The sequence below is a fragment of the Nelumbo nucifera genome, chromosome 8, assembly GCF_055504915.1.
Source record: "Nelumbo nucifera cultivar China Antique chromosome 8, China Antique-T2T, whole genome shotgun sequence".
Lineage (NCBI taxonomy): Eukaryota > Viridiplantae > Streptophyta > Magnoliopsida > Proteales > Nelumbonaceae > Nelumbo > Nelumbo nucifera.
This window is the reverse complement of record NC_142656.1, coordinates 40,938,350-40,956,211: the sequence shown is the minus strand read 5'-3', so window position 1 is coordinate 40,956,211 and position 17,862 is coordinate 40,938,350. Positions and strand designations below refer to the sequence as shown.

At 40.3% G+C, this 17,862-nt stretch overlaps 2 non-coding genes across 2 annotated transcripts; one reads left to right on the top strand and one right to left on the bottom strand.

Moving 5' to 3' along the window:
- Positions 1-800: 800 nt before the first annotated feature.
- On the top strand, positions 801-907 carry LOC148789930 (small nucleolar RNA R71). The gene has a single exon (XR_016079922.1). It is a non-coding gene; the product is annotated as a small nucleolar RNA R71 (small nucleolar RNA).
- A 15,631-nt stretch (positions 908-16,538) lies between these two features.
- LOC148789929 (small nucleolar RNA R71) lies at positions 16,539-16,645 on the bottom strand. Its single transcript, XR_016079906.1, has one exon. It is a non-coding gene; the product is annotated as a small nucleolar RNA R71 (small nucleolar RNA).
- Between the last annotated feature and the right edge of the window lie 1,217 nt (positions 16,646-17,862).

Genomic DNA, 17,862 nt, shown 5'->3' with positions numbered 1-17,862 from the left:
CTTTTGTAAATCGGCCATTTCAGCTTTCTTGTCATCCTTATGGGTCTCCCCAACTATCTTCCCACTTCTTAAAGTTATGGCGTTTACTTGCTCTCTGGGATTCTTCTCAGTGTTGCTGGGTAGCCATCCCTCTTTTCTTTCTGACAACAGATTTATAATCTGCCCCACTTGAACTTCTAAGTTCTTGATTGATGCTTCATGACTTAAGAACCTCTTATCATACTCTTGGAACCTTGCTTCAGTAGCATTAATGAACTTAGAGATCATTTCTTCCAGATTACTCTTTTTTTCTTGTGGGGGCAGCTGTTGTTGGAATCCCATGGGTGCTATTGGTTGATTGTTGCTCCATGAAAAGTTTGGATGATTCCTCCACCCTGGGTTGTATATATTTGAATATGGTTTGAAGTTTGACCTGCCAGCATGAGAGATAAAATTAGCACTCATGGGAAATAAAAGGACTATTTAATTGACAATCAGAATTAGTATGTCCTATTTGACCACATAAATCGCATGAGATGCTAGATGGTGTATTAATTGCTGCAACATTAAAAGTGTCAAATTTCTTATTCAGATTAGCAAGTTGCGCAGATATGGATGCAAGGGAATCGATATGGTGTACTCCCCTTTGATTGGTTCGGTCATTGCTCCACTGGTAGCTGTTCGACACCATCTCCTCTACTAGGTCATAAGCTTCCTTCGGTGTTTTTCTCGTGATCGTGCCACCTGTGGCTGCATCAATAATGGATCGATTAGAGGGGGTAATACCATTATAAAAAATCTAAATTTGTTGCCAAGTTGGTGTCCCATGGTGAGGACACTTCCTAAGCATCTCCTTGAATCGTTCCCATGCTTCATACAAGGATTCCCTCTCAAATTGAGCAAAAGTAGTAATATCATTAATTAACTTTGTTGTTTTGGAGGGTGGGAAATATTTAGCCAAAAATTTTTGGGTTAGATCATTCCAAGTGGTGATACTTCCTGCATGGAGTGAGTTAAGCCAATCTTTACCTCTATCACGCAATGAAAAAGGAAATAATCTAAGCCTAATAGCATCATCACTAACTCCATTATGTTTAAAGGTATCACATATTTCCAAGAAGTTAACAATGTGTGCATTAGGGTCATCACTTGGTAACCCACTAAACTGAATACTTGTCTGGATCATCTGAATTATTGCAGGCATGATTTGGAAATTGTTGGCATGAATGGTGGGCTTGCAAATGCTGGAAGTCGCCCCATCAATGTTTGGAAAAGCATAGTCCAAGAGGGTGCGATTTCCTTCTGCCATCTCTCCTTCTATCTCTATTACTGGTTCACCAATAACAACATCTTCTTTCGCTTAACCTTTGTTGGCCCTTTGCAACAAGCGAAGGGTCCTCTCAATTTCTAGATCGAATTCAGCTAGTCCTTCCTGTCTAGTGCATAAAGATAAAAATTTATTCATTAACATGGTTAAGCTTTCCACAGCCCTAGCGAGAAACAAATTAGTTCATGATAAGAGAATTAAAGCAAACAAAGGGAAAGAAAGAACTCTTAATTGCATTAAGCACAATAATTCATAGACTATATGGAAATCACAATCTTGGATAAATCATAAAGATAAAAATTTATTCATTAACATGGTTAAGCTTTCCACAGCCCTAGCGAGAAACAAATCAGTTCATGATAAGAGAATTAAAGCAAACAAAGGGAAAGAAAGAACTCTTGAATTCACCCATGGTGCTGAGATCTCCTCTTCTTGCCGCCACCTTCTTCTTGAAGTTTCTTAAATTATTGATCACCTTTCCTCTGTTTCTTGACTTCTTTTCTCCTCTCTTGACTCATTGCTCAATGCAATTCATGATACCCTTGAGCTGGTGCCCAGCTCTCATATAGCTTACAATTTCTTGGATTTATCTCAAGAATGGATAATCCAGCCTTGATTCAAACTCCTCCTATCCTATCCTATCTTCTCTCCTCTCTCATTATCTAAAATCTTTCTTAATCTTTCTGGAATTACATTTAAAAGTTTAAATCTAAGAGGACTCTCGAACTCTAGAATTTGAATGGTCTACTTTAATATCTTGAGCCGCCTCAATGTTCTTCTGCGAAATGGGCTTCAGTTGGGAATTGGGCCTCACTTCGAAAGTGCTCCATCTTTGGGTCCGGATTTGACTTCTATGTAGGCCGAATCTACAAAATTCCAAAACATTAAAGTTGTATATTTATCTCTTATCTTTCTAGTGGATCTTGAATCAGCCCATTCGGAGCTCGGATGTGAAAGTTAGGCCCGAATTACTGATCGCTGCCGAAACTGTGAGAAACCCATCCGATTAGCTTTTCTTTGCTCCTAATGCCTTCTTTCATGCCCTGATTCAAAATACAAGAGATATGAGTCCAATTAAGTACTAAGGTATGAAAGACAAAATATTTGGGGATAGAAATGTGATAAATTCTACCCTCATCAGCGATGTCCAAGCGAGTGCACAGCATGACATACATGATGCTACCTACGACTGAGGCATAGGGAATGTCTTCCATGCCCTCAATCTCCTCAGAAGTCTTGGGAGACATCTTCTTGGAGAGAGTGACTCCATGCCTGAAAGGAATGTTTCCTTTCTTGGAGTTCTCCATGTTGTACCTTTTGACAATTTTGTCAATGTAAGCAGCCTGGGATAATCCTATTATCTGCTTCGATCTATCTCTATAGAGTCGAAGACCCCATATATAAGAAGCTTCTCCAAGATCTTTAATGGAGAATTGTTGTGAAAGCTACACCTTGACCGAAGTCAACATTCTTACATCATTCCCAATGAGTAGGATATCATCCACATACAACACCAAGAAGGTGACCTTATCCCAACTGGACTTCCTGTAAACACAGGGCTCATCCGGATTTTGCTCAAAGTCAAACGATTTGACTGCAGAGTCAAAACAGATGTTCCAACTCCTGAAAGCTTGCTTAAGTCCATATATGGATTTGTTAAGTTTACATACCATGTGTTCCTGGCTAGCAGCAATAAAGCCTTGCGGCTGCTGCATGTAGATATCTTCACTAAGATCTCCATTCAGGAACGCGGTTTTGACATCCATCTGCTAAATCTCATAGTCATGGTATGCTGCTACAGCTAGCAGGATCCTAATGGATATAAGCATGGCCACGGGCGAAAAGGTCTCCTCATAGTCGATGCCTTCTTTCTAAGTATACCCTTTCACCATGAAATGAGCTTTGTAGGTCTCAATCTTTCCATCGGGGCCCTTCTTCCTCTTATAGATCCATTTGCAACCGATTGCTTTTACCCCGAAGGGCGGATCTACTAGAGTCCAGACTCCATTGGCCTCCATTGAGTCCATCTCGACTCTTATGGCCTCCACCCATTTCTAGGAATCTATGTCAAACATAGCTTCCGAGTAAGTCACGGGATCCTCCTCACTAATCAAGGCTTCCACCAGGTAACTATCCTGCTCATAACCATAATGGACTGGTGGCCTGGATATCCGGGTGGATCTTCTAGGTTGGTCGCTACTTGGAACTTGTGGGATACTTCCCATTGCTCCTGAGCTCTCCTCATCAAGAACTATTTCCTGACGATGGGTGTCCAAGATGTAATCGGTCTCTAGGAACTAGGCATTTCAACTGCAGAATATTTTCTGCTCACTTGGGTCATAGAATAGATAACCCACCGAATCCTTTGGGTAGCATACAAATAGGAAACGACTGGTCTTGGATTCCAACTTGTCCGCACTCGTTCTTTTAACGTGCATAGGACAACCCCAAATCTTCAAGTGTCTGACATTTAGTTTCTTTCCAGTCCAAAGTTCGTATGGAGTTTTTAGAACCGATTTGGTTGGAACTCAATTCAACACGTAGTTAGCAGTTTCTAATGCATATCGCCAAAAGGATGTGGGTAATTCCGAGCGTGTGAGAAGTGACCGAACCATGTCTAACAATGTCCTATTCCTCCTCACTAAAACACCATTAAGTTGTGGTGTTGCAGGAGGAGCTAGCTGTGATATTATCCCGTTGGCCTTCAAGTAGTCCCTGAATTCGTCAGAGAGATACTCGCCACCTTGATCTGATCGAAGGGTCTTAATTTCTCTCCCTAACTGTTTCTCGACTTCTTGTCTAAACTCCTTGAACATTTTATAGGATTCGGACTTCTGTCTCATTAGGTACACAGAACCATATCGTGAAAAATCATCAGTGAAGTTGATGAAGTACACGTGTTGGTTACGAGTCCTAACACTCAAGGGACCACATACATCAATATGTATAAGGTCAAGTGTGCCTGTACATCTTTCAGGCTTACCGTTAAATGGCAATTTTGTCATCTTACCTCGAAGGCAAGGCTCACAAGTGAGAAGATCTTCTACAGTTAGAAAATCTAAAGGACCATCCTTTACCAGCCTTGTGATTCGGTCGACACCGATATGGCCAAGTCGATATTGCCATAGGCACGTGGAACTAACTATATCACGAGTCATTTTCTTGGGGATTTCAACCGGCGTAGTTTCAGTTAATTTCGTTTCTAGAGAAGGAAGTAGAACATAGAGACCATTCTCCAGTTCTCCAGTTCTACGGTTCCTATCGCCGCAGCTGCAACAGTTGCAGAAGTCCCCAAGTAAAGTGTCACTTCCCCTTCACTCAGCCTTCGGCTTACTTTGAACCCCTATAGTGAGTTACACACATGAGTTGAAGCCCCGGAGTTAACACACCAGGACACAGAAGTAACTAACAGATTAGTCTCTATGACACATGTTTTGAAATTACCTTTCTTATATTCTAGGTTGGCAGGACAGTTCCTCTTCCAGTGGTCGGCCTGCTTGCAGAAGTAACATGCATCGAATGCCTTGTCTTTCTTTTGCTTCTTAGATTTAGTGGCCTTTTTCTGGGGCTTTCTCTTTGCCCTCCTCTTCTTGCCAGATTTTCCAGCTTCAACAAGCATGGCTATCATCTCATCCTTCCTAATCAGTTCTTCAGCTCATTGCAACATATTGCTGAGCTCTTGAGCGCTGACATTCAGCTTGTTCATATTATAGTTCATAATGAACAGATTGAAGGACGGAGGCAAGGAATTAAGAATGACGTCTATCTGTGTAACCAGATCTAGCGTAGACCCAAGGGCCTCCAACTCGTTTATGTAACCCATCATCCAGAGACAATGGTCATGAACTTGCTACTCTTTGGTATTCTACGCGGTCATGAACTGTTTCAGGACCTTTTGGCGAGTAGAACGGTTCTGCTCTTTGTACATAGTTTTTAGACTATCCAATATGTCTTTGGCTAGTTCGATATGATCGAACTGCCTCTGTATCAGATTATCTATAGAGGCTATGATATAGCAACGGGCTAGGGAGTTTTTCTCCTCCCATTCTTGGAAGTCCCTTCTGCGGGCTTCTGAAGTCCTGTCTCCCGGATGTTCCGGTGCAGGATTCTTTGCCACTTTATCTAATTTTTCTGAAGTCAGGACCAACATAAGTTTCTGTAGTAGTCGGCATAGTTCAGGCCCTTAAGCTTATTATCATTGAGAAGCTTTGCAAATTGACCGTTTGCCATTTTCTAGTAAAACAACAAAATGTTAGTCCATAACCTTAGTTTGATTCATGTTACCTACATAGATATGGCTTTTAATCTATGTTTCATTTCCATTTATTCATCTTTGAGACTTCCCTCCTATCTGAGTGACGGAGATGGCGAAATGTCTCTGGAAATGTGGGAAATTACATAAGGTGCATGGAGACAACTGTTTCAGCTGCATAACCCCACCACCTTTCTGTGAAGGATCACATCCACTCATCGTATGAGTTTTCCCTTTGGCCTCTGTCAGACAAGGTTCATAGCCATTTTAGGGTAAACCTTTCTGTCCAGTGAGTGCTCACCCATCATATTCAGGTTACGCCAAGGTACTGTGAGAGAATTCCCATTTTCTGGTGAAGCCCCTCCCACATCGGTCTATGACGCCCCTATCATCTTATGAAACACTCTGACAAATCCAACAACAAATGGATAGTGCATTTTTATGGTGCGTTTCCTCATTCTGAAGGACCCATCATCGTGCTAATGATGGAAGGCTTTTAGAGAGTTCATCACATGAATCTCCCTATCACATGCACTCATATTGCAAGAGGGAACAAAATTTACCCCCTAGTTAATTTAGGTCAAACCAAAGTGGCTCCCACTGACTTTGATGAAGTCAAATTTCTAGTGGCCCAAAATTGGCTAGGGTTTCCGCACGCATCCCTTTTCAAGGTTGTGGGGCCCACCATGAAAGGAGGGGTCATCCAGTGACCACAAGGGACACCATGGCAATGATGTGCATTCAGCCATGGTGTGCGCAAGAGCCACTATCGAATCATCACGGACCAAGTGCTTATGTCCCATGGTCGTAGCACATCATACATCCATACATCACATGCAATGGAAGAATTGGTCCAATCAATCAATCGCTGTAAAGCCCATTAATAAGCCCATTAAAAGTCCATAATGTTAACAATTAACACTATCTAGGTATATGGGATGAATGGCAGTTAGCAGTTCGGCCCATATAGCTTTCATGCAAAAGTGAGCTTTTACAGTTTTAACTCTTTAAAACTGAGCTTTACAGGTTGGGCCAAATTGACTTTTACAATTGAACATTAGTTTCAAACTTGAAGGTGGGAGAAATCAGGACTGAAAACATTCTCCTTCGAACCCTAGATTCGGTCCAAACAGTTTTGGTCCAATCTGGTCTGAAACGGTCCGAAACTAATTTTCAATTCAAGAATCAATTCAAGAAAGATCTGAAATTAATAATTCTGATTATAGGCAATCACAAATCAGACAAGGGACTGTTCGTACCAAATCCACCTGCAAAACAGAGGTTAGAACGCAGGGTTGCAGTTTCATAAACTACAAAATGCAGATTGCGATAGTCATATCTGCGAACCTCCAGCACCGCCGCCAACTTGAATCAAGAAATAAAAAAACAGAAAACCTAATTTCTATTAACTAATTACAACTTGATTGAATCCTATACATTCAGTCTAGAAAAAAAAAATAGTTACAGACCGAATGAATAGAAACTGCAAAAAGAATGCACAGACAATCTGCGCCAAATCTACAACTCGGTCTCCAGGTACGAACAACCCAATAAATCAAGAAATAAATAAAGAACAATTCAAAAATAATTTCAGATTTATAAAATTAATTTCAGATCAATCGCCCCACATCTAGAAACAATTTTCTAGAAACAAAAACAATCTGCACAAAACCAGGTAGAACACCTTCTACCCATTTGCGCAAGTTCAGATCTGATTTTATTTAATTCAAGATTCGAACATGTGGCTCTGATACCACTAAAAGAATGGTAAGATCCATCATATGGATGCCAAAAAGGTTGCGGAATGGGTGGGCGAATTTCAAAAATTTCTTGCCATTCTTCCAACTGGGAATCATATTTCCTGAATTTAGAATACAGTATTCAAGGATCTAACTTGAACCAAAACCGAACCAGATCTGAACCACAAGAGAAGGGAAAGGATATACCTAATCCAAAGAAGCAGTATCTCCCAATGTTGGTGTTCACGTCCAAAGAAGATACCAAGAACTACTCCCACTAAAGATGACACAGCGATGATGGAGCAGAACCAGCAGTGTTCGTCCCACGAACCAGGTTCTTCTGAAGAACTCTGTGGAAGCAGAGAGCTGAAAGAATGGTAGTATCCATCGTATGGATGCCAAAAGGGTTGCGGAATGGGTGGGCGAATTTCAAACATTTCCTACCTTTCTTCCAACTGGGAATCGTATTCCCTGATTTTAGAATCAAAATTCAAGGATCCTACTTGAACCAAACCAAACCAGATTTGAACCAAAAGAGAAGGGAGGGATTATACCTGATCCGGAGAAGCAGTATCTCCCAACGTTGGTGTTCACGCCCAAAGAAGATCCCAAGATCAGCTCCCACTGAAGATGACACAGTGATGATGGAGCCGAACCAGCAGTGTTCGTCCCACGAACCATGTTCTTCTGAAGAACTTGATGGAAGACTGTGAGCACCACACGAACAATCAAGAACCTTTCTTGATCTTCTCTTATTGAGAACTCGAACTAGCGGAAAAGGTGGCGGCTGCTACTGGAAGAGAATGCTAGAGAAGAAGGTGGTGAACTGCTATTTTCTTCTCTAGGGTTATCTGAGATCCTATCTCAAGAATGCAGAGAGTGTTCTGCTAAAACACCTAAGGTTTGAATTCAAGTAATTCAAAATTAGGGTTTCCTCCTATTTCTTGGTGATTAAGAAACCTTCTAATCATATTAGGAGTTCCCTTATCCAAATCTTTATTTGGATTAGGACTCCTCTTAATCCTATCTGCAGATTAGATCAGCTTTTGGGCTTAACCTAATCTCAGATCCACCCCTTTAAGTGACTGATCAAATCAGCCCAGATCGAAATGGGCTTTAGGCCCAATATGTATTAAGTGCTCAAGAGTCTTCCAACTTGCTGCCCAATTGGGCTTCTTTGTATGGCGTGGGACCCAAGCATTGATCTACACATCAACCACATGGGTTCAGCCCAAAATCTGTTAGAAGGCCTAGCTGAATTCACTAGAAAGCCTAGTGAACCCCTTGAGCCCATCACACGGACCCTATGGGCCCAACACTTACACTAAGTGATCCCTGGGCCAAGCCATCTTATAAAAACCTAGGGACTGTGGGCAGATGCAAGATTAGCCCATCAGGAATTATCCTAAATGGCCTTACACTTAACCTCTCAGCCTATAATGATCAAGCACTGCCCGACAAGCGAGGACCTCTCCCTCGGCTGCAAGGAACAGTGCTGCACTCTCTACTCACATGGATCCTAGGAATTAAAACCATTTGCAAATGTTTTGAAACCATATATAAGTATATATCATATATATAAATTTTGCAAAAACAAAATTCCAACGATTGAAATCATCTGCCGACAATTTGGTTTCCATCTGAGAGAGTGCATCCCCGATCATTACCTTTGTCTGACAAAGGGGCTGATCCCGTTACTATGATCACCCACTCAGATGAATTCTCAGACTGTCCCAATATACCCAGGTTTTGACCCCCGCTAAGGATCTCACTGGTTGGCATATCAAAGACAGCACCTAGTGCAATACCATAATCGGGTCTAGGGGTCAGGTGTAACATTCCAGTTTTGCCCATCAATCTCCAAGGTCCAGGGCAATACTGGAAATCTGGTCCGGTTCAAGGGTTCAAATAATCCTACACTGGGTGTGCCTTGGGTCTCACCCTGGTGGCAGAGACAAGCCACCCCAACATTTGGCAGCACATCAATGTCAGCCTTGGCAGGATAAATCTCCCAAGACTTATCCAACGGCTGTGAACATTTAAAACTAACACGAGTCTCATTAAGTGTCCAGTTTTAGGGTCTTACACAGAAGCATACCACACAACATGAATCAAACATGTACTTTATTTATTTACACTAAATATCAAAAGTACATCAAAACTAATTGGAGCTAAGGGCATACAAAACTGTCTAACAGCTCACACTTGCACTTAGGTCCAATCTGGTACAAGTTGGAGTCCCATACTTTCCATGTGTTTCTCCTACACCTTATGTGTGAGTGGCTTAGTTAATGTGTCTGCCACATTTTCCGCAGATGCTACCTTCTGAATCAGGACGTCCCCTCTACCAACGATTTCTCACAGTACAAAGTACTTCCACTCGATGTGCTTTGACTTCAAGTGGGCCCGAGGCTCTTTAGCCTGGGCGATCACTCCATTGTTGTCACACAACAACGGGATGGGTGATGTACTGGATGGAACCACTCCTAATTCTTAAACAAACTTCTTCATCCACACGACTTCCTTGGCAGCTTCACTTGCGGCAATGTACTCGGCTTCAGTTGTAGAGTCCGCCGTGGACCCCTGTTTGTTGCTTTTCCAGCAAACAGCACACAATCTCATTGTGAGAACATACACAGATGTAGATTTTCTATCATCTGGATCGGACTAGAAATCAGCATCAGTATACCCCAGAATTTGTAGTGAACTACCATCGAATACCAGACAAAACTCTTTTGTCCTTCGAAGGTATTTGAGTATGTTCTTCACAGCAGTCCAATGCTCCTGCCCTGGGTTGGCCTGGAATCTGCTTGCCACACTCACCACCTGAGCAATGTCAGGGCGAGTGCACAACATGGCATACATGATGCTCCCCACGGCTGAGGCATAGGGAACGTCTTTCATGCCCTCAATCTCCTCAGAAGTCTTGGGAGACATTTTCTTGGAGAGAGTGACTCCATGCCTGAAAGGAATGTTTCCTTTCTTGTTGTTCTCCATGCTATACCTTTTGACTATTTTGTCAATGTAAGTAGCTAGGGATAATCCAATTATCCGCTTCGATCTATCTCTATAGAGTTGAAGACCCAGTATATAGGAGGCTTCTCCAAGATCTTTCATGGAGAATTGCTGCGAAAGCCATACCTTGACCGAACTCAACATTCCTACATCATTCCCAATGAGTACGATGTCCACATACAACACCAAAAAGGTGACCTTATCCCCACTGGACTTCCTATAAACACAGGGCTCATCCGGATTCTGCTTGAAGTTAAACGATTTGACGGCAGAGTCAAAACAGATGTTCCAACTCCTAGAAGCTTGCTTAAGTCCATATATGGATCTATTAAGTTTACACACCATGTGTTCCTAACTAGCAGCAATGAAGCCTTACAACTGCTGCATGTAGATATCTTCACTAAGATCTCCATTCAGGAACGTGGTTTTGACATCCATTTGCCAAATCTCGTAGTAATGGTATGCTGCTACAGCTAGCAGGATCCTAATGGATTTAAGCATGGACACGGTCGAAAAGGTTTCCTCATAGTCGATGCCTTCTTTCTGAGTATATCCTTTCGCCACCAAATGAGCCTTGTAGGTCTCAATCTTGCCATCTGGGCCGTTATTCCTTTTATAGATCCATTTGCAACCAATTGCTTTTACCCCAGAGGGCGGATCTACTAGAGTCCAGACTCCATTAGCCTCCATCGAGTCCATCTCAGCTCTCATGGCCTCCACCCACTTTTGGGATTCTATGTCCAACATAGCTTCCACGTAATTCATGGGATCCTCTTCACTAGTCAAGGCTTCCACCACATAACTATCCTGGTCATAACCGTAACGGACTGGTGGCCTAGATACCCGGGTGAATCTTCTAGGTTGGTCACTACCTGGAACTTGTGGAACATCTCCCTCTACTCCCGAGCTCTCATCATCAAGAACTATTTCCTGACGATGGGTGTCCAGGATGTAATCAGTCTCTAAGAACTGGAAATTTCGGCTGCAGAACACTTTATGCTCACTTGGGTCATAGAAAAGATAGCCCACCGAATCCTTTGGCTAGCCAACTAGTATGCTGTCGTAGGCACCCAAAAATAAACCTCTACTCGTACAGATGGAATGTAGTAGTGCGAGTAGGGATCATTCCCACAGAGAGTATCTAACCCAAATTATGTGCTACGTGAATCAAAGATGGAGGGGGGTGGATGTAACGAAAATCGGATTTAAAATATGGAAAATCAGAATTAATAAAGAATGCAATTTAAATGAGAATTTAGTTAACTTCGAGTGCTGAAATTAATCAAGGGACAAATCTTGGTCTAGGCTAACATCCACCATTAGAATTACACTACTGCTCATCGATGCAAAAATAAATCAATTCAGACTGAATATTCATCGTAGGAATTAATTTCCTACTTCCTACTGTTAGTTAATCAGAAAACACACGATCCTCTTATCCCTTACTATTGAACAACCCCTAAACAAGCATTAAAGATTTAATCCAACAATAGCATTAAACATTAGAGATCGATGAAGCTAAAAAACACAAGCACAAGCGGTTGCATTTAATTTAGTTGACTGTTCTTCTTAGGTGATGAGACCAAAAAGAATCCTATTTCTATCCTCTAATATTCACTCTTTTATATTTATTTAGCACTTAAATGGACTCATTACTCTTGTATTTTGATTCAGGGCAATAAAGAAGACAATTGGAAGAAAACAGGGCAAATCAGGTGATTTTGCACAGTTTCGGCGATAGTCAGTAATCTGGGCCTAACTCTCAATTCCGGATTCCGAATTGGACAATTCAAGAAGCATTAAAAAGAGTAAAGGAAGACCCACAACTTTTGTGTTCTGGGTTTTGATAGATTGGGCCCGTATTGAGTACGAAAATGAGCCCAAAGTCGGAACAAGTTCGCAGCCAGGCCCATTTCACAACTTAAGCCCAACTCGCAGAAGTACCTTGAAGCAGCCCAACTCGAATTCAAGAGTTAAGAGTCCGAATTTCGAATGTAATCTCCAAGGATAGAGTTTTATCAGATCTAAAGTCTTGAATGTAATCCTAGAGAGATAAGAAGATTGAGATTAGATCATTAGATAAGAGATAGGATAGGATTAGAAGATCAAGACTTCCTAAAGATAAGATGATCTCCTAGAAGGAGTTGGAAAACAGTCCTCTCCTTTGGCTATATAAAGAGGGGGGCGAACCAGCTCTAGCATCACTCATTCCAAGATCCAAGAGATCATCAAGAGGCCAAGAAGCTCAAGAAAGCAGTTCGGCTATGGAGAAGAAAGGCACGGAGATTGCGCAGATCATGAGTAGCTAAGCTTCTTTTTCTGGTTCAAGGGGGGAGGTTCGATTGTGTCATTGTGAGGTTCTGTAGTTAATTTATTTTCTTGTTTTTTAATTTAAGTATTCATTGATTCTTGTGCATATTTTTATTGGATGTTGATGTTAATTAGTTTGACAAACTGAATTAATATTGATTTTCCTACTGCTATCCATGATTTCGGTGATCCGTAATTGTCACGAATATTGGTACAAGTAGCAATTAGGTTGATATCTTTTGGGGTCAATTGTTCATGACAGCCTTTGACCAATGTTTTAACATGATTCAATCTAAAGGAATCGATGGAACAAGATTCAGTAGTTGCAGCTATCTCAATTATTGTTATTTTGGTTTAATTGTTTTCACAAATCTTAATGCTATCACTGTTAAACATGGAACACTATCGTACCCAATTGAGTGGTGATAAGTGTTGATCGAATGCTGGGTTTGGTCAACTGAATTTGGAAAACACAAGGTTTATTATGGCTATCCTAAAAAATCTAAGGTTAAATGCTTGAATTGCAAGAATGCTGAAGTGTACCTAGGATCGATGGTCAATCGATTCAACCCGAACCCTTGAACCAGAATTTGGTAAGACTGGTTTTCTCTTGTTTGTTTAGTTTGTTATTCATTTAATTTTAGTTATTAAATTTTCCCACAGAATTACTTTATCCATTCGGCTAAGAGATTACTGATTTGCTCCCTGTGGGATTCGACCTAGTACCACTTCTACTACAAATATTTTATTGTGGGACTAGTACTAATTTTGAGGGCTTCGACAACCCGTCACTAGGATCTAACAATTTTTGACACAGCAAATCATTAAACCCTAGTTGTTTCATAGATTAGAGGGATCAAACAATTACTGATTTGATATATAATCTAGCAATAGATTGCAACAAATAATAAACTAGTAGGCCTTCCTAACAATCAAACGAAACAATCATAGATATAAACATAGAAGAACATTTGATATCGAAAGCATGAATCAAACAATAAAAACCAAATTAGATCTCACAGTTTGGTGGAATTCTGAGGCTTTTGCTTCCTTCAACAAAGTACAAGAGTTTTATCCACTCATGGTCATGGTGAAAACTCCAAGAAAATCAGAGAATGAAGAAGAGGGGCGAAGGGAAGAGAAGAGAAGAGAAGAGAGGTTCGGCTGCTCCCAATCTGCTTGCCTTCCCTCTAGGGTTTTCTCCTCTTATCTACTTCCCCCAAGAAAAGCCTACACAATCTCCCAAAATTCCTCTAAGTCAATTTACAAGTCTGACTTATCCAGGAAAGGCTCAAAAATAAGATAAAACAATGTTCTTGTGTGAGTGGGAGAGTGATGAAATCACAGATAAAAGCTTCAAGGCTAAGGAATGTCTTCAACACGTCACTAGTGCAGTTGCAGGGAATTCGGGCCCAATTTTGATGTCGATGCATTTCGAATCGATCAAAACGAAAAACAGAAAAGTTGTAGAAAATTTCTTTATCTTTCCAATGCATCTTGAAACATCTCAATCGGAGTCCGGATTAGAGTGTTATGCTCAATCTACCATACGGCGCCGAAATTGTGTAAAATTACCCGATTAGCCTTGTTTCTCACCTAATGCCTCCTTTCATGCCTAAAACCAAAATATCAGAATTATGAATGCATTTGGGCATAAAATAAACATAAAAGGCTAATTATTAAGGGAGAAAAATATGATATTTTTCGTTCACATCAAATCCCCCCACACTTAAACCTTACCCGTCCTCGGGCAGGACTGATGAGAATAGAATTTATCATATTTTATCCCCAAATATTCTGTCTTTTATTCTGAATTAGTACTTAATTGGACTCATATTTCTTAAATTTTGGTGCAGGGCATGAAAGAAGGCATCAGGAGAAAAACAAGGCAAATCGGATGATTTTTCATAGTTTCAGCACCGTTCAGTAATCTGGTCCTAACTCTCGTATCCGAGATCCGATTAGGCTGATTCAAGACTCACTGGAAAGATAAGAGAGAAGAATACAACTTTCACGTTTTGGGCTTTCACAGATTCGGCCTGCATCAAAGTCAAATCTGGGCCCAAAGTCGAGGCAATTTTGTAGGAAGGCCCAATTCGCAACATAAGCCCAACTTACTGAGAAGCCTTGCAGCAACCCAATTTGTAGAGGAAGCCTAATATGAATGAAAGAACAAGAAACTGAGAAGAGTCCTATCAGATTTAAATTTGTGATGTAATTATAGAAATATAAAGAGATTGAGTTGACTAGATAAAGAGATAAGAATAGGATTAGATTAGGACTTTCTAATTTTGAGGATAATCTCCTAAGAGGAGTTGGATAGAGCCCCTCCTCCTAAAGCTATATAAAGGGGGGGGGGGGGGGGGGGGGGACCAGCTTTAGGCATGAATCAATCAAGCTATCTATCAAGTAATAAGTCCATCAAGAAGCAGAGGAGAAATCAATCAAGAAAGCAAGAAGACTGCAAGAAGAAGGTGGCGGCAAGGAGAAGAGGAGACCTCAGCTCTAAGGGCGACACTATGAGTTCTTTCTTTCCTCTTGTTTAATTTATTTCCTCTAGTATGAACTGATTTATTTGTAGCTAGGACTATGGAAAGCCTAATCATAACAATGAATTTATTTTTATTCTGATTTATCCAAGATCGTGATTTCCATATAGTCTATGAGTTATCTTGCTCAATGCTATTAGGAGTGACCATCTCTTAATTGATTAGGATTATGTGAATGAATCGAGAGAGGAATTCATATAGTAGACCACATAATTCATGGTGTAAATTGAATGGTATATAAGGGTATATACACATAATTCATGGTGTGAATTGAATGGTATATAGGGGTATATACACATGATTCATCTGAATGTAATAGTTTTTCCTTGAACTTAATGCACTTCTACCTTGAAAAGTCTAGTCGAGAGATCGAAGGGTTACTTGATAGAAGTAGTTTTAATATATCTCGAGAGAGAATATTAAATAAAATTGAAAAGACTTCAGCTTATGGGAATGACAAATTATCTTGGGTAATCTCATACATTAATATTCATTGGAATGGTTAGGTGGACCAAAAGTCCTAGCGAATTCAATCAATCGTTACATACTTCAGCATTGGTTACTTCTGCTCTTGTTTTCTTTTTCTGCTTTTCATTAGTATTTATCTTCAAATCTGAAATCCGATTGTCCAAATAATTAAGGAAGGTTGTAGTTCTAATACTTATTTTGTTAAATCCTCATGGGAACGATATTTTTATACTATTTGACAACTAGTGCACTTTCTAGGGTTATAATTATAGCTATCAAGTTTTTGGCGCCGTTGCTGGGGATTTAATCCTAAAATAATATTAGAACTTGTTAACCTTGGTTAATTTGGATTTTTATTTCTATTTTTATTTTTTATTTTTATTTGTTCAAACTCTTACTGTGTTCAGATTTATTAGTGCATGACACGCACTAGAAGATAAGGACTAGCTAGATTCGACCCTGAAATAGAAAGAAAGGAGGTTGGAATTGGCGAACCAGCAGTAGAAGTTGAGGAAGAGATGGTAGAAGCAAATCACACCCTTTTGGACTATGCCTGTCCAACCATTGATGGGGCTACTTCTAGTATTTGCAAGCCCACAATTCAAGCAAACAATTTCGAAATCAAGCCTGCAATCATTCAAATGATTCTGACAAGTATTCAATTTAGTGGGTTGCCAAGTGATGACCCTAATGCACACATTGTTAACTTCCTGGAAATATGTGATACATTTAAACATAATGGAGTTAGTGATGATGCTATTAGGCTTAGATTATTTCCATTTTCATTGGGTGATAGAGATAAAGAGTGGCTTAACTCACTCCCTGCAAGAAGTATCGCCACTTGGAATGATTTAACCCAAAAATTCTTGGATAAGTATTTTCCACCTTCTAAAACAGAAAAATTAAGTAATGATATCACTACTTTTGCTCAATTAGAGAGGGAATCCTTGTATGAAGCATGGGAACGATTCAAGGAGATGCTTAGGAAGTGTCCTCACCATGGGATACCAACTTGGCATCAAATCCAAACTTTTTAGAATGGTATTACCCCCTCTAATCGTTCTATCATTGATGCAGCTGTAGGTGGCACAATCATGAGGAAAACGCCAGAGGAAGCTTATGATCTAGTGGAAGAAATGGTGTCGAACAGCTACCAATGGAATAATGACCGGACTGATCGAAGTGGAGTACACCATATCAATTCTTTTGTTGCTTTATCTGCGCAACTTGCAAGTCTGAATAAAAAATTAGATACTCTTAATATTGCAGCAATAAATACATCATCTAGCAATCCATGTGATTTCTGTGGCCAATTAGGACATATTAATTCTGACTATCCATTAGGTAATCTTTTTGCTTCACCTAAAAGTGCTAAATTTACTTCTCATGGTGGCAGGCCGAATTTCAACCCCTATTCGAACACATACAACCCAGGGTGGAGGAGTCATCCAAAATTTTCATGGAACAACAACCAACAAAAAGCACCCATGGGAATTCAACAACAGCCGCCCCCACAAGAAAAGAAGGGTAATTTAGAAGAAATTATTTCTAAGTTCATTAATGTTACTAAAGCAAAATTCCAAGAACATGAAAGGAGATTCTTGAATCAAGAGGCATCTATTAAGAACTTAGAAGTCCAAGTGGGGCAGATTGTGAGTATGTTGTCAGAAAGAAAAGAGGGACGATTGCCTAGCAACACAGAGAAAAATCCAAGGGACCAAGTGAATGCCATTGCTCTAAGAAGTGGGAAAACAGTTGGCGAGACCCAGAATGATGACCAGAAAGCTGAAGTGGTTGATCCACAAAAGGAGGCCGAAGGGAGTAAACCTAAACTGAACTTAGATGCTATTAAACTTCCTCTCCCCTACCCTGGAAGAGTTTTGAAAGCTAACTTGGATAAACAATTTGTGAAATTTTTAGAAGTATTTAGAAAAATACATATTAACCTCCCCCTTCTTGATGTATTGTCACAGAAGCCAAAATATGCTAAATTCTTGAAGGAGGTGATGTCGAATAAAAGGAAATGGGAGGAATGCGAAATGGTGAAATTGAACGAAGAGTGCTCAGCCATCCTCCAAAATAAATTGCCCCCAAAGCTTAAGGATCCAGGGAGTTTCTCTATTCCTTGCACCATAGGGAATATTGAATTTGAAAAATCTTTATGTGATTTAGGTGCTAGTATAAATTTAATGCCTTATTCTATTTTTGAAAAACTTGGATTGC